Source organism: Rattus norvegicus, chromosome 9, assembly GCF_021556685.1.
Source record: "Rattus norvegicus strain SHRSP/BbbUtx chromosome 9, alternate assembly SHRSP_T2T, whole genome shotgun sequence".
Classification (NCBI taxonomy): Eukaryota; Metazoa; Chordata; class Mammalia; order Rodentia; family Muridae; genus Rattus; species Rattus norvegicus.
The window spans coordinates 13808393-13832554 of NC_141542.1; the positions used below are offsets into that span (position 1 = coordinate 13808393).

General features: G+C 41.4%; 1 protein-coding gene across 3 annotated transcripts in view; it reads left to right on the top strand.

Annotated features, from left to right (window-relative positions):
- LOC148003338 (putative sperm motility kinase W) overlaps positions 1-22974 on the top strand; it is a 37252-nt gene extending 14278 nt beyond the window's left edge. Inside the window, exons 7-9 of one of the 3 annotated variants that reach the window (XM_087568098.1) lie at positions 740-977; positions 1528-1671; positions 22715-22974. The gene's annotated coding sequence lies outside the window, so the exon portion shown is untranslated. Of the gene's footprint in view, positions 1-739; positions 978-1527; positions 1845-22714 lie in introns of those variants that run through there. The other 2 variants (XM_087568099.1, XM_087568096.1) reach the window with 2 other exon arrangements.
- The last annotated feature ends 1188 nt before the right edge of the window (positions 22975-24162 follow it).

Sequence of the window (24162 nt, forward strand, 5' to 3'; positions counted from 1 at the left end):
CTTTCTGTGTCTGGGGTCTGCGACTTCTCAAGACTTAAGTAAGGGTCTCCATTCGGGGATCATTCAGAAGAAGATAGCCAAGAGGCAATTGGTCATTTTTTGCTTCGCCCATAGCTGGTCTGCTTTTAGTGACCACTAATGTAGTCTTCAATACTGATGCACCTTATGGAAAGCCAGACCAGAGCAAAAAAGACATTAGTAAGGTAGCCATGTCACGAAATCCCAGGAGAGACAGCAGAAATGAATGTTTGGCCCTACCATTTGCCATTGATTCCAAGTATGTGAATTTCCCAGTGCAGAGTTGATGCCCAAGAGACCAGAAGAGTATAAAGTGGACATTTTGTGTTGCAGCCACTAGAGGGAGCACGTTGCTCCCTGTTACCTGAGAGAAGAGAAGTCAGCTCTTTAGGGCCAAGCTTACAGACTCAGCACCTTCCTTTCCACACAGCCTGCGTGAGAGAGACACCTGGACAGGTGTAGTCAATACAAGCTATTTCAACCAGGACCTACCCAAACATGACATTACAGGCCAGTAATACTCATCTCCCAGAGAAGAAAACTGAGTCCCAGAGATGCTCTGTAGCTTGCTCTTTTGGACAATGTCTGTTTGGCTCGTATACTATAGAAACCCAACCAGATATTTGACTCAGACATAATGACCACAAGCACACTGACTTCCTTGTAGTCTTACTGTGTACACTACAGTCACTGGCCATGTTCTGTCTTCTCTAATCTGCAGGTTCTGCTGAACAAGATCTGTGGTCAAAGATCCTTTCATCGTCCTTGCATTCTGACTCATCTAGGAAATTGTTAAAGAAGATGGTATAGGAAATGCAGTGTCCAATCCACATAGAATGTTGGGAAACTGCTTAATTCCTTTCTCCTAGTTCCTGTTTATGGGACAGATGCAGGCAAACAAGCCAGACCAGTCCCTGAAAACATTATTTCCTGAAGAGAACCATTGAGTTCTTTCTCACGTAAGTCACATAAGGGGAAAATAAACATTATCCCTGCTTCATTGGGTACTGAAGTCCACCCAAAATGAACAGGCTGTGTGATCTCAATAGTCACAGGTCTTAGGTAGGACAGTGAATGTTTCTGGCAACATCATCATGTATCTTCAATGAGCCTTCTCTAGTAGATAGATGTCTGTCCACATCTTGAAACATGTACCCAGAAAATTCCTGCCTCAGGATGTGGCACACATTACTATGACACTGGCTGGGGAGAGCATCTGCCACCTACACTTGTCATGAATGAGTATCATGTCATTGCCTGAGATCTAGAGGAGCTCAGAGGCTGCACACAACACCAGGAGGACATGCTGTGGAAGACAATGAAATGTTTTCCCTTCTACCATCCAACTACACACAACCACTCCACATTTCCAACCATATCTGGGCACTCTACAGGAGGATCTCTTCGTGAAACCACCCACTGGGTAGATATAGCCGATTCACTGCCCATCTTAGATAGTTTGCATTTTGGCTGTGAACAACTGTCACCTATGCTTCTCTATTCTCACAGATATTCAAGGAATCACTCCTGAGCAGATGAAGTATGTGTCTCCGCAGAGCCTGAGCAAGTGAATGTGCCTCCATGTCTGTTGTCTAGACTGGATCTCCTGAGAAGGCCAGTGCCATGGACCCAAGGACCACTTACAGGAAGATGGTGAAATTGAGGGCGTTCTGTTGGGCCATGTCTTAGTGGTGTTGGGTAGATAATATTCACAGTCAAAAAGTACTAAAGTGTTTCAGTACAATTCCAAAATTAGCTTTGAATTGGTATTCAGAACACTTTCACACATGGCTGAGAGAAATACAAATTGACCTGAACCCTTATGCCTGCCTAGTCACTGTTCTTTTCTTCAACAGTTCATTTTTTATACACTTTACACTTTGATCACAGCCACCTTCTTTCCTGTGCTCCCAGTCAGGGCCTTACATATCATTCCTCTCATTGCTCCATCTACCTTCTTTTCAGAGAAAGAGGGAGCCTCCTTTGGGCACCACACCACCCTGAGACATGTAGTCTCAGCAGCACTGCATACATCCTTTTTATACATCATCTATATGCTCAGCAAAACCACTTCGATGGCCAAACACCAAATGGAACAAACAGCTGGTCCTAAACCTAGAAGATCTGACAGAATGAAGACGAGATTCCTCCCTACCCGGCCCTTCTCATTCCATCCCTTCCCACATTGTCTCAGAGTTAGAGGAAGTGCTCCAGAAAAAGAACAGAGACTGGACAGATATGACTGAGCACATAGTCTAGCAATAGACCCACCTAAATCAGGCCAGCTAATTTTGTCAAAGGCAACCAGGGAAATCAAGGCACAAAAAAGTGAGCTGCCCTCAAAAAATGTAGAATTGTGTTAAAGCAAATATTAGAAAACCCATTGAAAAACAGAACACAGTCAACAAAGTTACATGTGTCTCCAAATGCACACAATATAATGTTTATATACATGTTAAATAAGAGGCATATATGAATTTGTCTCCTAAGTAGGATGATCAGAGAGAAAATGTAGAAGATGAACTGTGCAAACGAAATCCTTAAGAAAATCGAGAACCAGACAATGGCTGGAGCAAAAGCTTCCCTAGGGCACCTACAAGGAACCTGACTCCTAACACACCCCAGGAGACAACACATCCCTGTACTACCTAGAGATTAACAGGTAGAAGTGCTTTAACATACACTCTCTTCCATCCATGCAACTCTAATAATTACTGCATAAGCAGAAGGGGTAGAAGTAAAAAATGATCACTATTTAAGCCTTGGTGATTAATTCCAGCTCTGACAGTCAGCACCATTTTGGCTCTCAAATACCCGAAGCCAATAGAGGGAAGAGGTTTAAGATGGGAAACATATAGGACTCTTTGGACCTGGTGTGTCTTGCTGTTGCTCATGGAGAACAGGAAGGTCAGAGCTGCAAGTGTCCACTGATTCAGATATGCTGCTACATATCACCCACATGAAACATCTCAGCCAGCTGCTGCTGCTCAATCCATGCCAGGGACCAACCTGTGCTGTCCATTCCACATGCCTCTGCATTGCTAGGTGTCAGGACCTGGGAACACTTGCTTCCCCCGTATCATATATACTTCTATATATTTCACCTTGCCCTCACACTTGTCCTCTGACATAGCCACTACACCCACTACTAGGTGCCTGTTCTATATGACCCTCTCCTACCACTGTAGTCAACATACACCAGTAGGATTCAGGACCTGCCAGATATGTTGTCCTCAGCTGCTGTGCTCCAACACCCATGCAAGTAATTGTGCTAGACAGATGTCCCCACCCATGACACCCCCAAATGTACTAGAGTCATCAGGACACCTCCAGTAAAAAGCCCCATGTACTATCTATCCTCTGTGTCTAGCATTGCTGATACGAACCATCTCATACTTAAGTCTCAAGACTGCAGGATTGAACAATTTGATACACAGTAGTGCATAAGGGCTCAACAAGGTGTCCAGTGAAACCTGAAACCAAGCTACGGTGGCAGGGGATGGATTATCTAGTGGACCTGATAAATAGCAGTGCCTGAGTGGGTTTGGCAGTAGGATTGAGGGTATCTAGTAAGATAGTGGTAGAAGTTCCTGATACTGAAATGATTGATTTCCAGAGCATCAGCAAGATGTTCTGTAGTGTCTTATGAACACAGTAATGTGCATTGAGTTCCAGCAGTAGGGACCTGAGATATACTGGTCTGTGCAGGGGACCAGGGTGCTGTCCAGCAGTGACTTATGAATAGTATGTATGGAGCACAGGTGGTAATTATGATGTTATATGGAACAGAGAGAGAGAGAGAGAGAGAGAGAGAGAGAGAGAGAGAGAGAGAGAGAGAGAGAGAGAGAGTGTGTGTGTATTGTGAGGGGTTATAAAGAGTTTGGTGTGGTGTTTTCACCTGCAGTGAATATGAACCTAAAGTCTGCTGTTGTGGATTGTAATGCACTTTGGATTACATCTGTGAATGTGAGGTGATTTAGTCAGTTTTTCTTGGAACCTGATATCATGGAAGACATCGATCCTTGGAAAGCAGTGAAATGGATGTTTGCCAGTGTGTGTAGAGAACCTGTGACTTTAGGGAGGTATACCCAGCAGATCCTTGCACTATGGGTGTGTATGTGTGTGTGTGTGTGTGTGTGTGTGTGTGTGTGTGTTGTGTGTGTACATGAGTGTATGTCACTTTTACTGTAGGTAATAAGGACTTACCAGGACCTCATACCTAGGGATGTGGATGTTTGTGTATATGGCAATATCTTGAATAATGTGAAAGTCAATTTAGGTCTCTGAACACATGGCTAGGTAGCTGGTTCTGCTAGGTATCTAACCCCATTCAGAGCCCTAAATTGACTTTCATGTCATTCAAGATATTGCCCTATAGACAAAGATCTCCATAACACTTCTAGGTATAGGGTCCTGGTAATTTCTTATTCCCTATAGTCAAAGTCACATCCATGCATCCACACACACACCCTTGGTGCTAGGGTCTGCTCGGTATACCTCCCTACAACCAAAGGCTCTCTTACGCAGCTATGGTTCAGATCCTCACAGTAACATCTTCTTTTACAAATCCTCACATGTTCAGATACATGTATACCTGTCCCTAGAGCCACACTAGGAACATGCACACATGCATTCATGTACGCACACACACACACACACACACACACACACACACACACACACACCCCAGGAGATTGAAAAGAGATGGCATGGGAGGGAGGGAGACAGAAATAGAACAGAAGCACAGATGCATAGATTCCTATACAGAGTTAAGCATGCTGTCATGGCAACCTGTTGTGTTGTGCTAGGGACAAAGCTCCATGTATGCACACAGATATACACATGGCTACATTTTTTGGCCTGTTAGGTATGAATACACATACACATGAGCTGGGTTTCAGTTACTGATATCTTCCCAATCAACTAATTCTCCACACATGTTTAGATGTAGGTTCAATTATGTGTCTCCTACCTGTAACTAAAAGCCTCATACAATACATGCCTGTGTCTGGTTCTACATGGCATTCACATGCAGCCAAAGCCACAATACACATATAGAGTTAAGGTTCAGCTCTTGCTAAGAGCCTTCTTCCCTACAGTTAAAGTCCCAAAGCAAACAGGAACCTAGGTATTGAGTCCTGCTTGGTAACCTTTTCCCTCCAGCAAAAGCTCAAAAATAAGAATAGGTGTCAAGTCCTTCTAGTTAACCCCTTAACTGTGTCTCCCTCCATGTCTTATATTCACATCTAAGGATTAGGAACAGAGGATATAAAGATCTTCTGGGGCCACAAGCTTGGAAAAGAGTTATGGCTAAACATCCAGATTTTTCTGCCACAAGCAGGCTTGTGTAGCTTTCAGAAGACTGTGTGAAAAATAGGATGGCAAATGTGTGATCTGTGATTCCTATGTGTAGCCCTGCACCCTCGTTTGTATATGTGATGAGTGTGACTTTGTATTTAACCAGGCTGTTGTGTGATCATTGAAGGTTCTGAATTCTTTGTTGCCTACTCTTGTAAACAGTGTATCATTCTGGAGAAAGATAGAGATTGTTGCCCAAAATTTGTCAATTTGGGGAGCTCTAAGCGAGCCCTGTTCTATGAGCACAAATGATACAGGCCCAAAGCGGGATGCAGCTCAAGGGGAGTGCCCAAGACCTAACACCATTCCTGAGGCTATGGGGCTTTCACAAGAAGGGACTTATCTTGACCCCCCTCCAAAAGACCCAAGAAAGAGCTGAGAGAGTCAAATGCAGATATGTGCACCCAACCAATGAACAGAAGCTGCTGATCCCTGTTGTTGAATTAGGGAGAAGCTGGAGGAAGCTGAGGAGGAGGACCACCCTGTAGGAGGATCAGCAGTCTCCATTAACCTATACGCCCTAGATCTCTCAGACAGTGGATCATCATCCAGGCAGCCTCCAACAGCCGAGATGAGGACGCCAACACATATACAGCGGAGGCCCCCCCCCAGATCTGGGTTCAGTCAGAGAAAATTCACCTAATCCTTGAGAGAGTGGAGGCCCCAGGAAGTTTAGAGGTCTGGTGGGGTGGGTGGGGTGAGGACATCCTTGTGGAGACATGGGGTAGGGTGGTGAGATGGTATGGGATGTGGAACAGTCGAGGAATATGGGGTGGGCTGGGACAGGAATAAAATCTGTATTGTAAAAATAAGTTAAAAAAACACAGCTTCAAGAAAGGTAGTGCTTGGATGACCCCTTCTTCCCCTGCTGCAGCTGCCAGGAAAGATACCTATTACCACCTGCAGAGTGAGAAGGGAGCTCAGAGTCTCACCAGAGCAGCCTGCTAGTGCTAGTGTCCTGGACCCCTGTCATCCCTTCTTTCCCTCCCCGTGTTGCAGAAATGGAAGCGAGTTCCCATACAGCTCTCTCGCAGACGTGTTTGTTATTAAATGGAAAAGGAAGTCTCTGCTCTCCTCATTCATCCTTTCCACGGCAGAAGCTTCAAAACAAGTCTGTGTGCAGCCTTGACTGTCACTTAGAAGTGTGGTCTTGCAGCAGCTATGATGAGGTTTTCCTGTGACCCTCAGTGTGACCAGGTGCCATCAGAATAGTCATGTGATATGACACTTCCCAGGCAGTGCTGGGTTCATGGTCTTGTAAATTGGATGTTTGTTATTCTAATGAAGTTGGTGTGTATTTAAAAACAACCTTGTGGTAATTGTCTATCTAGAAATGTGTTCTCAGACTCAATATGTTTCCCTTATCCATCCATTTACCCAGAAATATGGCTCAGAAACAAAGAGCTTTAAGGAGTTGAACATCTGAAACTAGGCTTGAATTTACAGTTGGTAGAAGGCTACAAGACAAATTGTTTTTGATTAATGATGTGGAGAGTCCAGCCTACTGTTGGTGACTCCACCTCTTTAAGTTGGACCTGAGGGGTGTGTGTGTGTGTGTGTGTGTGTGTGTGTGTGTGTGTGTGTGTGTGTGCGCGCGCAAGGAAGGCGTAAAGAACAAGGCAGTAGGCAGTTTTCCTCTTTGTTTTCTGGCTCTCTTGCTGCATAAATTCCTCTCCCCACCTCCATAAATGATGGACTTTGATCAAAACAAGTAAGCCAAATAAAATCGTTTACCCCACATTAATTGGTGTCTATAAGAAATACAAATTATACTAGGACTATTCTAACAGAAATCTCAGTGTTTGAATCCTACTCCCTTACCTCCTGAGTGCTAAGATACAGGTATTTAGCATAACACTGAATAGATAAATAGAAATCTTGAGATAAATGTAATGATGGAAAATAATTGCAAGTCTTGACAAGTTTCTTGACAAACAGAAAGACAGGGTGAGGGTTTCTCTCTCTCTCTCTCTCTCTCTTTTTGTTTTAGGTCATGATTAAAGTTTCCCCTCTTGGTCCTCCTTTCACTCCTCCTTTGTTTTTCTTCAAAAAAGGGCGAGCCTCCTGTGGGTATCAGTCTGCCAAGGCAGGTTCCTGGCTTTCCAGGCAATGTCAGGGATGGATTCCATCTCATGGCATGGTTCTCATTGGTTGGCCAGTTATACATTTTTGTAAACCACCATTACCCCAGCACATTTAGTAGGCAAGATAAATTGTAGGTTGGAGATGTAGTGGGAAGGTTGGTGTCCCAATACCTCCACTGGAAGTCTTCCTTGGCTACAGGAGATGGTCACTTCAGTCTTGATATTCCCTTATTGCTAATAGTCTTGCTAGAGTCACCATCATTGATTCCTTAAAGTTTCCATTGCCCTAGCTTTCTAGTTTGTCCTGGAGATGTGTCTCTCTTCCATTCCTGTTGTCCCTCTCAGTACTCTCTCCCTTTTCTGACCCAAACCTGTCCCACCTGGTCCTATCCTTAACCCCCAATCCTATCCAGGCCCCTCTCTCTTCACCTGTGACATCTCCAACAGTGACATCATCTGTTTGGTTTCTCTTTCACAGTGAGATATGCTTGTCCTCCACTGAGTCCTCTGTGCTGATTAGCATTTAAGGTCTGTGGGTCATAGCATGGTTATCCTTTATGTACAGAAAATATCCATTTACAGGTGAATACATACAATTTTTGGCTCTCTGTATCTGGGGTACTGCATTTACATCCTTTTACTCACATCCTTTTGTTGATAGACTTCATGATGTTATCATTTTTACCAGCTGAGTAATACTCCATTTTATAAATGCACCACATTTTCTTTATCCATTCTTTGGTTGAGGAAATCTACGTTGTTTCCAGTTCCTGGCTTATGAATAAAAATGCAATGAATATACTTGAACAAGTGTCCTTGAGGTTTGGTGTCCTTTGGATATATGCCCAGGATTACTACACCTGGTTCTTGACGTAGATCGATTCCACGTTTTCTGAGAATCTGCCGTATTTATTTCCCAAGTGACTATATAACTTTCCATCCGTTTAGCAGTAATGGAGTGTTTCCCTTGGTCCACATCCTCGGTAGCATGAGCTGTCATTTGTGTCTTTGATCTTACCAATTCTGACAGATATTGTAAAAAAATCTCTGAGTTGTTTTGATTTGCATTTACCTGATATCTTCAGGTGTTGAACATTTCTTTAAGTGCTTTGCAGCCATGCCATTAGAGATTCCTTCGCTGAGAATTGTCTATTTAGATACGCACCTTATTTTTACCTACATTATTTGGTTTTGTGTTGTTGCATTTCTTGATTTACTTATATATTTTGGACAGCAGCCCTCTATCAGATATGGGGTTTAGGGCAATATTTTCCCATTCTGTAGCCTGATATTTTATCCTTTTGACGATTTCCTTTGTCTTGTTGAAGTTTTTCAGTTTCAGGAAGTCCCACTTATTGTTGATCTTAGTGCCTTAGCCATGGATGTTCTGTTCAGGAAGTTGTCTCCTGTACCATTTTGTTCAGGGCTTTCCCCCACTTTCTGTTCTATTAGATTTTGTGTATGTGGTTTTATATTGGAGTGCAAACTTGTACAACCACTCTGGAAATCAATTTGTCAGTGTTTAGCAACACATGTGTATAGAGAGAATGTCTTATGTATTATATATATGCATCACTTGTCAAGTAGCTTGTGACCTATGGCTTAGTCAGGAAATGAGAGGAGAGACATCATGGAGGAGAAAATATTCGGGGATTAAGCTAGGCCTGTGAGATTTGCCAGAAAGATGTGAGGAGATGGATGCATGGTGCCTGAGTCCACGTAACCAGTCATGTGGTGGAATGTAGGATAAAATATATAGGATATTTTAGTTATGATTTATTCAGAGCTGAGACTAGCTGTATGGACAAAGTATTTAAGTCTGAGTTTTATTTCTGAGAACATGGGGCTAGGAAGTTGAACCAGACATAACTTCTACATATTTTTAGAGGAGGAAATAGAAACCAAATTAAAAAGAGTAACCAAATGAGTTTTCAAATCAGAATTTGCCTAATAATTAAGAGATAAGACATAGACAAATCAAAACTCAGACAAAACCCAATAATATACATTAGAAACATAGAATATCATATTTAAACTTCTGGAAACAAAACCAACAATCCAAGGACCAAACTCAGTAGACTGGAGATTCCAAGTCATCAGGATGAATTTTCAGTCCAACTGCTCTGTAGGCATCAGGAGCTACTCCAGGATACAAGGAGAGGAGGAATCTGCAGGCAGTGCCTAGTATTGACTTGTTGCTAGCATTCTTCATTATTCCTTCTTGTTATGACATCTCAAGCAACCAACCAATGATGGCTTGTCAGAACTGACAGTGTTTTTCCTCAGGTTCTGTGCTACACCCGGTGCCCTGGTTATTTTTCTCATGGCTGTACCAAATCTCAGGCCAGAATCACGTCTAAGAAGGAAGGTTTTGGTTGTGCATAGGCTTTGAAGAGACACAGAAGCCATACTGCTGTGAGCATCTTGTTCAATACATGGTGTAGTTCTGTGGCCAAAGTCACACTGCATTAGATGTTCTCTATCACCTAGTGACGCAGTTCCTTTAGCTAAGGAACTCCATCTTCCTGTGCTCCACAAAAACACACACTAGAAATCAAATGTTTAAACATCTGAGATAATTTAAAACAACCAGTATGGTTTTGAATGTGTAATTTCTCCCACTATCTAGTGCATTTGGACACATGTACACCAGTTGTTAGACAGTTTATGGAACATTATATTGTGTAGCCATGGCAGCAGAAGCTCATCACTTGGAGTCTCCTTGAGGGAGCCAAGCCTAGTCTTTATTTGTGATGCTCCAAGATGGCTGCTACAGCTAACTGCCATGCTTCTACCCCATGTTTATGAACTTTTATCACACACACAAAACAGAATAGTCATCAATACATCCACCCTTAGACAAGACAGCTACTACTCATCTCCACTCTATCTGTATTACCTAGGATTCAAGGCAGATTCATTGCTGTCACACAGTCACACAACCCTTCCAGAGACACAGGCAGCCCTGCAAGTAGCCATTTTCCAGCCCCACCCTCTGTTATGTAGCATAGGTCTCATGTGAACCTAGTGACACAGGGATTCTTCTTCCATTAGAAACATTCAGTCTGGGGTTGGGGATTTGGCTCAGTGGTAGAGCGCTTGCCTAGCAAGTGTAAAGCCCTGGGTTCGGTCCCCAGCTCCGAATTAGAAAGATTAGAAAAAAAAAAGAAACATTTAGTCTATGGAGACTTCTTCTATTTGATGAGAGCAAAAATAATCAGAAATTGTCTGCTTCAGAGTGCCCCAGAGTGGGCCTCATTACTAAAGACTCTTTGCCTGAAAGGAGGATCTTTCCTAGCATCACTGTCCCTGTGTATCGCTTCTCTATCCTGCTCACCCACAAAAGAAACAAATTCACACAACACTGAGAGAGAAAAGAATCAGTGGAACACTTACAATCTGAATAATAAAACCAGGCAACAGATTTTAGAAGAACAAATGGATCCAAATAGTCTTGTATTATAGCCAGGGAAATTAGCAGATGGATGCAGAAATCTAAAGAGCTAATAGCAGTGACCCACAAATATTTCAGTTGTCCATAAACCTAAGGAAAGAGGTGCGTTAACAGTCTTTTAATCAAACAAATGTTACCCTTACTGTCTAACCAAGTAAACACTCTACACACTGAAATCCTCCAAGTGTCTGACAACGCATTGGATTACCAAGATGATAAAATCTTTAATGAGGGTAGAGATGCTTTACCCCATAGCCAATGATACAGTAAAGAAGAGCATTCTTTATGGTCCAGGGGTCTTCACTGGGAACACATGGATCATTCCTTGGGCACAAATTGGCAAAGGACATAGCATACACACAGCATTGTTAAATTGTGAAGAATTCCACTGCAATTTCAATGATGATTTCCTTGAATCTATATATTGCTTTTGCTAGAATGGCTATTTTCACCATCTTAATTATATCATGTAATTAAATGTCATGGCCAAGGACAAACATGGCAGTATAGAAAGTTTTACTGCAGCCAGGCCTTTCCACAAACACAATTATCACTTTGGTTTACCTCTGGTCATATTTATGCCTAGGGACAAATGGTCACGTGAAATGGGTTGGGAAATGAAACAGCAGGTGAATATGACTACAGTGCTGGGATCGGGAAGGCTGGATCTTGAAATCATGATCAGATTCCTCAGTCTGGACATACATACCTTACCAGTTTAAAGTAAGTAATTACAAAGCCAACTCTCCCAAAGCTGTGAGACTGATAACTGGCAAGTCTTAGTCAATGAAGGGATAGAACATACAGCCATATTTCAAAACTAAAACCAATATTGTCAAGAAATCCAGTCAATAAATGTGAAACACCAAATGCTAAATTGAAAACCTAGGAAACTAACCCTATGTCAAGGTCCAACAGGTTGGGAATGTTCAAGTTCATGCAAATCACTTGAGTGAATAGCCTATCATTTGTTGAAACAAGGGCTATTGATATTTTTTTTGAGTTAATTTAGTTTCCAGCCACTTTTCTGAAATGTTTTACAGCTTATTTATCAGCTGTAAAAGATCTCTGGTAGTATTTTCAGTGTTGCGTATGCATACTATCATCTGCAAGTAGTGATACTTTGATTTTTTCCATCCCAATGTGTACATACATACATACACACACGTACATATATATGTGTGTATGTATTAATTTATATACATATATTCTTGAATATATAAGTACCATCTGAATATTAACCACAGACAGTAAATTATATATAATCTATATTATATATAAGTACATAAAAATTATATTATATATAAATAAGTTATATATAAATATACAAATGTATAGATATATACATAAAAATTATAATAATTGAGGCTTCCCTTTTTTCAGACAGCCATAGCTGGTTTAACAGTGACGTAAACTATTCAGCACACTTTCTTATATATAAATGACAAACATTCCAGGAGAGGATGTAGGGAAAGTATAAACACCAATGTAGAATATATCTAATCAAGGAAATAACAGACTTGTGCAATGCAAACTTTAAGACTCCTAAAAAGAATTAAAGACACTAGAAGATGGACCTTTCTATGCTCATGGACTGGTATAATTAAAATGGTGAAAATAGCCATTCTAGCAAAAGCAATATATAGAGTCAAGAAAATAGTCATTGAAATTGCCGTGGAATTCTTCACAATATTCGAAAAAAATTAGATATCAAATGGAAACATAAAAGACCCAGGATCACCGAAACCAGTCTAAACTGTACAAAGTAAATTGCTTGTAGTATAACCATCTCAGATTTCAGAGATAAAATAACAAAAACAGCATGGTGTGGGTATAAAAACGAACTCACCTATCATTGGACCATAACTGATCTATATGGAAATGACTCCTATAATTCACTTAATTTTAGGTGATGAAGCCAATAAGTCACATTGTCCAAAAGCAGCATCTTCAACAAATGGTGCTGGTTAACCTGTATCCACAGGTAGAAGAATGGCATGTGAATCTTATCTCCCATCCTGTTGCAATCTAAATAACAATTTTTTAAGAACCTGAACCCAGTACAAGAGAAAATAGGAGAAAATCTTGAATGTTCTGGCATAGGAAAGAACCTTCTGAAGAAGACCTTTGTAGCACAAACATTAAAACTAAAAATTAGACCCAGACACGCGAAGGTCGGCAAGTCAGTTCTGTGCTTGCTTCGGCCCACGTGGTCGTGTGGGGATGGAGTCCTCTTCATCCTGTTAGGCTCGGCTTTGGGCGCCGTGGACCCTCAGCTGCAGCATTTCATCGAGGTGGAGACGCAGAAACAGTGCTTCCAGGAGCTAACGCACCAGATGACAGAACTTTGCTGGGAGAAGGGCATGGATAAGCCTGGGCCTAAGTTGGACAGTCAGGCTGAGGCCTGTTTTGTGAACTGCGTTGAACGCTTCATTGATACAAGCCAGTTCATCTTAAATCGACTGGAGCAGATCCAGAAGTCCAAACCTGTCTTCTCAGAAAGCCTTTCTGACTGATCTCAGCGTTACCTCTTCGGAAAAGTAGTTCAAGGTGGGAAGAGCTGCTGCTGAGGCGGTTGAAGAAATGGCTATGGGGGATTAACTCCCAAATCTCTTCATCATCTTGGGACATATTGTCACCTGAGAATGAGCAAAGACCAATTTTTATGTATGGGAGTTGAGAGTCACGTGTATTTGGTTGTGTTTTTTAAGCTAACTGTGCGGTAATAATTTAGATAAATGCAAGTATGAGACGCGTATTGCTGTGTATGGGACGGCGCTTTCTCAAGGTCCCTTAAGGACTTTATAGAATTTGGACAGTGGAACTGCTTTCTAGAGTTGGATAGTGGGACCATGTAGGGTGAATCTCGATTTGTATGGCTTTATTTCTGAAAATTTTTAGGGCGATGTTTATGTGAGAATAATTGGCAGTGGGGAAAATACCCTGGCACTGATGAACTGTGAGCTTTCTTTCAAGTTTGACTTAGAGCTGAAAAAAAAGTGCTATGGAGGGTTCATATAATCCACCTTCTTAGGTTGTCCCTCTGCCCTATACTGTGACTTACTTAAATGTCAAATTGAAAATATGGTCTCAAGGTAGAACAGGAAGTGAGAGAATCAAAAGAGCTTTAGTCAAAAAGGAACCTAGTTCATGAACATTATTTTTACCACCAGACAACCACCGGAAGAAGTTAACTTACTTCGTATATCAGGATACAAAACGTTCACAGATGTGCCTAAAGAAATAACGATTTAGGCCAGTTTAAAACTAACACAGATTCAGGTAGAGGTACATGCCTGAATGTTAGTCATAAATTCCATTAGCTGCATTCTTTTGGTCAGAGAAATAACAGCTTGCAAGATCAAAAAGGAAAAAAAACCGAAAAATTAATAAATGGAAGAAAATGAAATTTAAAATCTTCTGAACAGCAAAGGACATAGTCATTTGAGATAAGAAGCAGCATGAAGAAGGAGAGCCAAGTATGAAATGCCTCCCCTCAGGACTCAGGGTACACTACAGAAGAGAAGACAGATTGACTGTACAAACCAGAGGGGATGGAGGACACAGAAAAGTCACGACATTCTAGACACATCAGGGCTAGGACACATATGAACTCACCGGGATTGTGACAGCACGCACAAGACTGGCATTAACTGTACTAGGAGGGATCCTAGAGCTGAGAGAAGTGAACACATTCTTGTCCCAGAAACAATCTCTAATTGATAGTCTCTTAAAAATAAAAATCTAGTTTTCTCCAGGAGAGGTTCACTGAAATCCCAGTGCTTAGCAATAGATGGTCAACAAACAAACAAACAAACAAGCACACAACAAAAAAAGAAATAACCGAAAACAACAACAAAATACAAAAAACCAAATTCATATGCATCTTTGGAGCGTCTCTGCGTCACGATATTGAATCTTTTAAACCTTAGTGTTCCTTTGTGTATATAATGTGGTTTCGGGTTTGTGGGTTTAATGAGATTCCTATGTGTGAGGGAACATGTGTGTGTCTCTTCCCATATGCATTTCTTTTGTTTTTCCTTTGGATTTAATTCTTGTTTGTTTGTATTTTGTGTTCAAATTTGTTTGCTTTTATTTATTTCGTCATTTTTTTTACTTTATTATTATTCCTTAAGTAGCTGTTTGTTTTTAAATGAGAGACAGAAGAATAAGAATCCAGATGCAAGGTGGTATGGGCAGGAATAAGAAGAAGGAAAACTAATCAGAACAAACTGTATTTAAAAACATCTATTTTTCAATACAAGAAAAACACACAATGCCATATTTCCTATACACCATATCCCCTGTGCCCATATAAACATCAGAATGTTTTTTTTTAACTTTTTTTTATTAACTTGAGTATTTCTTATATACATTTCGAGTGTTATTCCCTTTCCCGGTTTCCGGGCAAACATCCCCCTCCCCCCTCCCCTTCCTTATGGGTGTTCCCCTCCCAATCCTCCCCCCATTGCCGCCCTCCCCCCAACAATCTAGTTCACTGGGGGTTCAGTCCTAGCAGGACCCAGGGCTTCCCCTTCCACTGGTGCTCTTACTAGGATATTCACTGCTACCTATGAGGTCAGAGTCCAAGGTCAGTCCATGTATAGTCTTTAGGTAGTGGCTTAGTCCCTAGAAGCTCTGGTTGCTTGGCATTGTTGTACATATAGGGTCTCGAGCCCCTTCAAGCTCTTCCAGTTCTTTCTCTGATTCCTTCAACGGGGGTCCTAGTCTCAATTCAGTGGTTTGCTGCTGGCATATGCCTCTGTGTTTGCTGTATTCTGGCTGTGTCTCTCAGGAGCGATCTACATCCGGCTCCTGTCGGCCTGCACTTCTTTGCTTCATCCATCTTGTCTAATTGGATGGCTGTATATGTATGGGCCACATGTGGGGCAGGCTCTGAATGGGTGTTCCTTCTGTGTCTGTTTTAATCTTTGCCTCTCTATTCCCTGCCAAGGGTATTCTTGTTCCCCTTTTAAAGAAGGAGTGAAGCATTCACATTTTGATCATTCGTCTTGAGTTTCATTTGTTCTAGGCATCTAGGGTATTTCAAGCATTTGGGCTAATAGCCACTTATCAATGAGTGCATATCATGTGTGTTTTTCTGTGATTGAGTTACCTCACGCAAGATGATATTTTCCAGTTCCAACCATTTGCCTACGAATTTCATAAAGCCGTTGTTTTTGATAGCTGAGTAATATTCCATTGTGTAGATGTACCACATTTTCTGTATCCATTCCTCTGTTGAAAGGCATCTGGGTTCTTTCCAGCTTCTGGCTATTATAAATAAGGCTGCGATGAACATAGTGGAGTATGTGACTTTTTTATATGTTGGGGCATATTTTGGGTATATGCCCAAGAGAGGTATAGCTGGATCCTCAGGCAGTTCAATGTCCAAATTTCTGAGGAACCTCCAGACTGATTTCCAGAATGGTTGTACCAGTCTGCAATCCCACCAACAATGGAGGAGTGTTCCTCTTTCTCCACATTCTCGCCAGCATCTGCTGTCACCTGAGTTTTTGATCTTAGCCATTCTCACTGGTGTGAGGTGAAACCTCAGGGTTGTTTTGATTTGCATTTCCCTTATGACTAAAGATGTTGAACATTTCTTTAGGTGTTTCTCAGCCATTCGGCATTCCTCAGCTGTGAATTCTTTGTTTAGCTCTGAACCCCATTTTTTAATAGGGTTATTTGTCTCCCTGCGGTCTAACTTCTTGAGTTCTTTGTATATGTTGGATATAAGGCCTCTATCTGTTGTAGGATTGGTAAAGATCTTTTCCCAATCTGTTGGTTGCCGTTTTGTCCTAACCACAGTGTCCTTTGCCTTACAGAAGCTTTGCAGTTTCATGAGATCCCATTTGTTGATTCTTGATCTTAGAGCATAAGCCATTGGTGTTTTGTTCAGGAAATTTTTTCCAGTGCCATGTGTTCGAGATGCTGCCCTAGTTTTTCTTCTATTAGTTTGAGTGTATCTGGTTTGATGTGGAGGTCCTTGATCCACTTGGACTTAAGCTTTGTACAGGGTGATAAGCATGGATTGATCTGCATTCTTCTGCATGTTGACCTCCAGTTGAACCAGCACAATTTGCTGAAAATGCTATCTTTTTTCCATTTGATGGTTTTGGCTCCTTTGTCAAAAATCAAGTGCCCATAGGTGTGTGGGTTCATTTCTGGGTCTTCAATTCTGTTCCATTGGTCTATCTGTCTGTCTCTGTACCAGTACCATGCAGTTTTTATCACTATTGCTCTGTAATACTGCTTGAGTTCAGGGATAGTGATTCCCCCTGATGTCCTTTTATTGTTGAGGATAGCTTTAGCTACCCTGGGTTTTTTGTTATTCCAATGAATTTGCAAAGTGTTCTGTCTAACTCTTTGAAGAATTGGATTGGTATTTTGATGGGGATTGCATTGAATCTGTAGATCGCTTTTGGTAAAATGGCCATTTTTACTATATTAATCCTGCCAATCCATCAGCACGGGAGATCTTTCCATCTTCTGAGGACTCCTTCAATTTCCTTCTTCAGAGTCTTGAAGTTCTTATTGTACAGATCTTTTACTTGCTTGGTTAAAGTCACAGCGAGGTACTTTATATTATTTGGTTCTATTATGAAGGGTGTCGTTTCCCTAATTTCTTTCTCGGCTTGTTTCTCTTTTGTGTAGAGGAAGGCTACTGATTTATTTGAGTTAATTTTATACCCAGCCACTTTGCTGAAGTTGTTTATCAGCTTTAGTAGTTCTCTGGTGGAACTTTTGGGATCACTTAAATATACTATCATATCATCTGCAAATAGTGATATTTTGACTTCTTCTTTTCCGATCTGTATCCCCTTGACCTCCTTTTGTTGTCTGATTGCTCGGCTAGAACTTCAAGAACTATATTGAATAAGTAGGGAGAGAGTGGGCAGCCTTGTCTAGTCCCTGATTTTAGTGGGATTGCTTCAAGTTTCTCTCCATTTAGTTTAATGTTAGCAACTGGTTTGCTGTATATGGCTTTTACTATGTTTAGGTATGGGCCTTGAATTTCTATTCATTCCAGGACTTTTATCATGAAGGGGTGTTGTATTTTGTCAAATGCTTTCTCAGCATCTAATGAAATGATCATGTGGTTTTGTTCTTTCAGTTTGTTTATGTAATGGATCACGTTGATGGTTTTCCGTATATTAAACCATCCCTGCATGCCTGGGATGAAGCCTACTTGATCATGGTGGATGATTGTTTTGATGTGCTCTTGGATTCTGTTTGCCAGAATATTATTGAGTATTTTTGTGTCGATATTCATAAGGGAAATTGGTCTGAAGTTCTCTTTCTTTGTTGGGTGTTTGTGTGGTTTAGGTATAAGAGTAATTGTGGCTTCATAGAAGGAATTTGGTAATGCTCCATGTGTTTCAATTTTGTGGAATAGTTTGGATAATATTGGTACGAGGTCTTCTATGAAGGTCTGATAGAATTCTGCACTAAACCCGTCTGGACCTGGGCTCTTTTTGGTTGGGAGACCTTTAATGAGTGCTTCTATTTCCTTAGGAGTTATGGGGTTGTTTAACTGGTTTATCTGTTCCTGATTTAACTTCGGTACCTGGTATCTGTCTATAAAATTGTCATTTTCCTGCAGATTTTCAAGTTTTGTTGAATATAGGCTTTTATAGTCAGATCTGATGATTTTTTGAATTTCCTCTGAGTCTGTAGTTACGTCTCCCTTTTCATTTCTGATTTTGTTAATTTGGACACACTCTCTGCGTCCTCTTGTTAGTCTGGCTAAGGGTTTATCTATCTTTTTGTTTTTCTCAAAGAACCAACTTTTGGTTCTGTTGATTCTTTCTATGGTCCTTTTTGTTTCTACTTGGTTGATTTCAACTCTGAGTTTGATAATTTCCTGCCTTCTACTCCTTCTGGGTGTATTTGCTTCTTTTTGTTCTAGAGCTTTTAGGTGTGCTGTCAAGCTGCTGACATATGCTCTTTCCTGTTTCTTTCTGCAGGCACTCAGCGCTATGAGTTTTCCTCTTAGCACAGCCTTCATTGTGTCCCATAAGTTTGGGTATGTTGTACCTTCATTTTCATTAAATTCTAAAAAGTTTTTAATTTCTTTCTTTATTTCTTCCTTGACCAGGTTATCATTGAGTAGAGCATTGTTCAATTTCCACGTATATGTGGGCATTCTTCCCTTATTGTTATTGAAGACCAGTTTTAGGCCGTGATGGTCCGATAGCACGCATGGGATTATTTCTATCTTTCTGTACCTGTTGAGGCCTGTTTTTTGACCAATTATATGGTCAATTTTGGAGAAAGTACCATGAGGAGCTGAGAAAAAGGTATATCCTTTTGCTTTAGGGTAGAATGTTCTATAGATATCCGTTAAGTCCATTTGGCTCATGACTTCTCTTAGTCTGTCTACGTCTCTGTTTAATTTCTGTTTCCATGATCTGTCCATTGATGAGAGTGGGGTTTTGAAGTCTCCTACTATTATTGTGTGAGGTGCAATGTGTGTTTTGAGCTTTAGTAAGGTTTCTTTTACGTATGTAGGTGCCCTTGTATTTGGGGCATAGATATTTAGGATTGAGAGTTCATCTTGGTGGATTTTTCCTTTGATGAATATGAAGTGTCCTTCCTTATGTTTTTTGATGACTTAGTTGAAAATTGATTTTATTTAATATTAGAATGGCTACTCCAGCTTGCTTCTTCTGACCATTTGCTTGGAAAGTTGTTTTCCAGCCTTTCACTCTGAGGTAGTGTCTGTTTTTGTCTCTGAGGTGTGTTTCCTGTAGGCAGCAGAATGCAGGGTCCTCGTTGCGTATCCAGTTTGTTAATCTATGTCTTTTTATTGGGGAGTTGAGGCCATTGATGTTGAGAGATATTAAGGAATAGTGATTATTGCTTCCTGTTATATTCATATTTTGATGTGAGTTTATGTTTGTTTGCTTTTCTTCTCCTTTTTTTGTTGCCAAGACGATTAGTTTCTTGCTTCTTCTAGGGTATAGCTTGCCTCCTTATGTTGGGCTTTACCATTTATTATCCTTTGTAGTGCTGGATATGTAGAAAGATATTGTGTAAATTTGGTTTTGTCATGGGATATCTTGGTTTCTCCATCTATGTTAATTGAGAGTTTTGCAGGATACAGTATCCTGGGCTGGCACTTGTGTTCTCTTAGGGTCCGTATGACATCTGTCCAGGATCTTCTGGCTTTCATAGTTTCTGGCGAAAAGTCTGGTGTAATTCTGATAGGTCTGCCTTTATATGTTACTTGACCTTTTTCCCTTACTGCTTTTAATATTGTTTCTTTATTTTGTGCGTTTGGTGTTTTGACTCTTATGTGACAGGAGGTGTTTCTTTTCTGGTCCAATCTACTTGGAGTTCTGTAGGCTTCTTGTATGCTTATGGGCATCTCTTTCTTTAGGTTAGGGAAGTTTTCTTCTATGATTTTTTTTGAAGATATTTACTGGTCCTTTGAGCTGGGTGTCTTCACTCTCTTCTATACCTATTATCCTTAGGTTCGATCTTCTCATTGAGTCCTGGATTTCCTGTATGTTTTGGACCAGTAGCTTTTTCTGCTTTACATTATCTTTGACAGTTGTGTCGATGATTTCTATGGAATCTTCTGCTCCTGAGATTTTCTCTTCTATCTCTTGTATTCTGTTGGTGATGCTTGTGTCTACGGCTCCTTGTCTCTTCCTTTGGTTTTCTATATCCAGGGTTGTTTCCATGTGTTCTTTCTTGATTGCTTCTATTTCCATTTTTAATTCCTTCAACTGTTTGATTGTGTTTTCCTGGAATTCTTTCAGGGATTTTTGCGATTCCTCTCTGTAGGCTTCTATTTGTTCTCTAAGGGAGTTCTTCATGTCTTTCTTGAAGTCCTCCAGCATCATGATCAAATATGCTTTTGAATCTAAATCTTGCTTTTCTGGTGTGTTTGGATATTCCGTGTTTGCTTTGTTGGGAGAATTGGGCTCCGATGATGCCATGTAGTCTTGGTTTCTGTTGCTTGGGTTCCTGTGCTTGCCTCTCGCCATCAGATTATCTCTAGTGTTACTTTATTCTGCTATTTCTGACAGTGGCTAGACTGTCCTATAAGCCTGTGTGTCAGGAGTGCTGTAGACCTGTTTTCCTGTTTTCTTCCAGGCAGTTATGGGAACAGAGTGTTCTGCTTTCGGGTGTGTAGTTTTTCCTATCTACAGGTCTTCAGCTGTTTCTGTGGGCCTGTGTCCTGAGTTCAACAGGAAGGTCACTTGCAGCAGAAAAGTTGGTCTTACCATTGGTCCCAAGGCTCAAGTTTGCTCGTGGGGTGTTGCTTATGAGCTCTCCGAGGGGGCAGCAACCAGGAGGACCTGTGCCGCCCTTTCCGGGAGCCCCCGTGCACCAGAGTCCCACATGGCCTTTGGTGTTTTCCTCTGGAGTCAGAGATGTGGGCAGAGTGTATGTAGTCTCTTCTGGTTTCCCAGGCATGTCTGCCTCTCTGAAGGTTTAGCTCTCCCTCCCACGGGAGTTGGGTGCAGAGAACTGTTTATCCAGTTGGTCCTTTCAGGTTCCGGCGGTGTCTCAGTTGCAGGGGACCTGCTGTTCCTGTGCCCTTATCTACGGGAACCCAGAGGCTGTATACAGTTTCCTCTTGGGCTCGTGATGTGGGCAGGGGTGGGCAGTGTTGGTGGTCTCTTCTGCTCTGCAGTCTCAGGAGTCAGCTGGTATTCTTATAAGAGGAACTCATTTTACATTTGTTTGGAAAATTTTTTAGATTTGTCATTTGAGGCATGTGGAGAAGAGGTTGATGAGGATGATGCAAATAATAAAGGCAGAAAAATGAGAAGAAGAGGGGTCAGAAAGGACTGTATTCATTTTCATATGGGGTTTGCAAAAGGCCAAGTATGAAAGGAATTGAGTTGTTCCTTGTAGTTTTGCAGGTCAGCTTGGAATTGTTGGATTTTTTTTTCTTTACTATACCTGACAGGTTGATGTACAAGCAGCATTCCTTTCGGAGCAAAATGCAAAGGGTACTGTTTTCAATTGTAAGAATGTCTAGTCCTTGTTGGTTTTGAAGTACCACTCCTGCCAGAGAATTGCTCCGTGCTTGGAGAGTGGGTAGTGTTTGGGCCACCTGTTGAAGATCTTGGATAAACTGGGAAGAGAACTGATTCTACAAGTTTATGGAGGCAGCCAGTCCTGCTTTTCCAGTGGCAACACCTGTGGTTTTTCTTGCAGCAGTCAGGCGTGGAATGATTTGAATTGCCTGGTATTTTGGGCAGCTGTTGAGTCCATGACTAGGATTCGTAGGGGCTCCTCTTCATGGATCACCCATCATTTACGGAAGAGATAGAGTACGGTGCAAACTCCTGACCACCTGGCAGGTATACAATGATATACCTGGGTACTACAAAGAACTTTGGTGTTCTGGACTGTTGGGCACTGTGGTAGACATGAGTATTGAGAGTTATGTTTTTGTTATTGTCTAGCAAACTTAGTGTTCCTATGGAATGTGACTTGGATGCCTTAAAACAGTCTGCCACGTAAAGAAGGTGATGTAGAGAAGGTAGGAGATCATGGCAACACCAGGTTCAGGGCACTTGGTGAAAGGTTATTTGACAGGGTCACTGGAGAAGTTGTAAGTGGTAATTGTGAACTGGTTCCAGGGGGCACACAATATGCCATCAACCCTCTATCTCTAAAGCAGCCAGGTTGGGGGACATAAGGAGCTGATAGGCTGAGGTTAGAGTCTGAAGCAGGTGAAATGAAAAATTTGTATTATTCAGAGAAGAGTTGTTAAGGAAGCAATGACCTTGGAGGAGTAGTTAATTACTTCTCTTATTTCTTTTATTTCCAGGGGTTGGATAATTGAGATATATTTTCTCTGGAAATGAATCCTGCTATTGTGAGCCCAGGTTTGTTGGTGTGGTATAGTTTACGAACAACAACTTTTTCCAGCTGGGATTTCATGGGTCCTGGGTATAGAAGAAGAAGGTTTGGCATCATACATCGAAGAGTTGATTGGTCTGTGATGCATAAATATGTAATTGGCAAGATCATCTTTCTGGCCATTCCTTACAATAATTCTTTGTCTGATTAAAGAGGAATGGTGGACACAGGGATAGTGGGAACTCTGATTGGCTTCTGGCATCTGGTTATAGAGCAGTTTTCTGACTCTATTTGGAGAGATGGTTTGTCATAAGAGTTGGTTTCTAGAACTTTGAATCTCCATATGTAATGGCTACCCTGGATAGAAATGAACAAGAGTGTGAAGAGGAGAAACCCATGCCCAATCAAGTCGGCCAAACACAGTCCCTGGAGTGCAGCTTCATTTTTCTGTAATTGGGGGATAAAATGGATGGTCCTGACATCCTTTGAATCCTAAGGAAGCAGGGTCTTGTTGGGAGCTTATGTGTAAGAAGAGAGGTCGTTTTTAGGTGGAGGGGTAAAGGGCTTGAGGTGAGACAGGTGAATCTAATGTCAAAATCCCTCAAGGTTTGCAACATTGGGTGTTCATGAGAATTACCTCAAAGGGGCTCTGCCTTTAGAAGAAAGAGGTGAAGGGTGATGTGCAGCAGGGACCTGATCTCCAGTGTTGATAGGGAGTGGACAGGATATACTGTGTGGCAGTGTTAGATGGTGGTCAGTAAAGTTCCATAGGATGGGGCAGAGTGGAAATGACAGAGAAAGGGAGTCAGCAGTTGATTAGGTAGATGAGATGATTTGAGTTAAAAACTGGGAGTCAGATCTGGTCATCAAAACTTGAGCTCTAAGGATGAGATTACAAGCGGTTAATTGGGGAAAGCCCCATAGCCTGAAAAGAACCAGCACTAGGAGTTTCACCCAATTTAAGCAAGGTTCCTGTGACAGATTGAGAAGGGTGATTTTTAAGGAGTGATCAATCCACTCTATCTTTCCTGAGTGCTGATCATGATACAGAATATGAAAATATCAATGAATGCTGAGGGCTTTAGTTAGTGTTTGAGAGACTTAAGAGGTGAATTTGGGACCATTGTCTGACTGAAGGGAGGTTGGAATTCCAAGTTGAGGGATGATTTCATGGAAGAAGAGATTAGAGACTGTCTGAGCCCTTTTTTTTGTTGGTGGTGAGAAGGTGTCAACCAAGACCGGGAGGTACTTGATACATTTGATGGTGGGAATGTGTATAAAGTCAAGTTGCCAGTCAGTTCCAGGAAGGAAACTTCTACCTTGGTGGGTTTAAAACAGGGGTGTGTGTGTTACAGTACCTGGAGTTGAGGTCTGACATCTGACAAATTTTTGCAAGAGGCAGTGGTGGCTCGAATC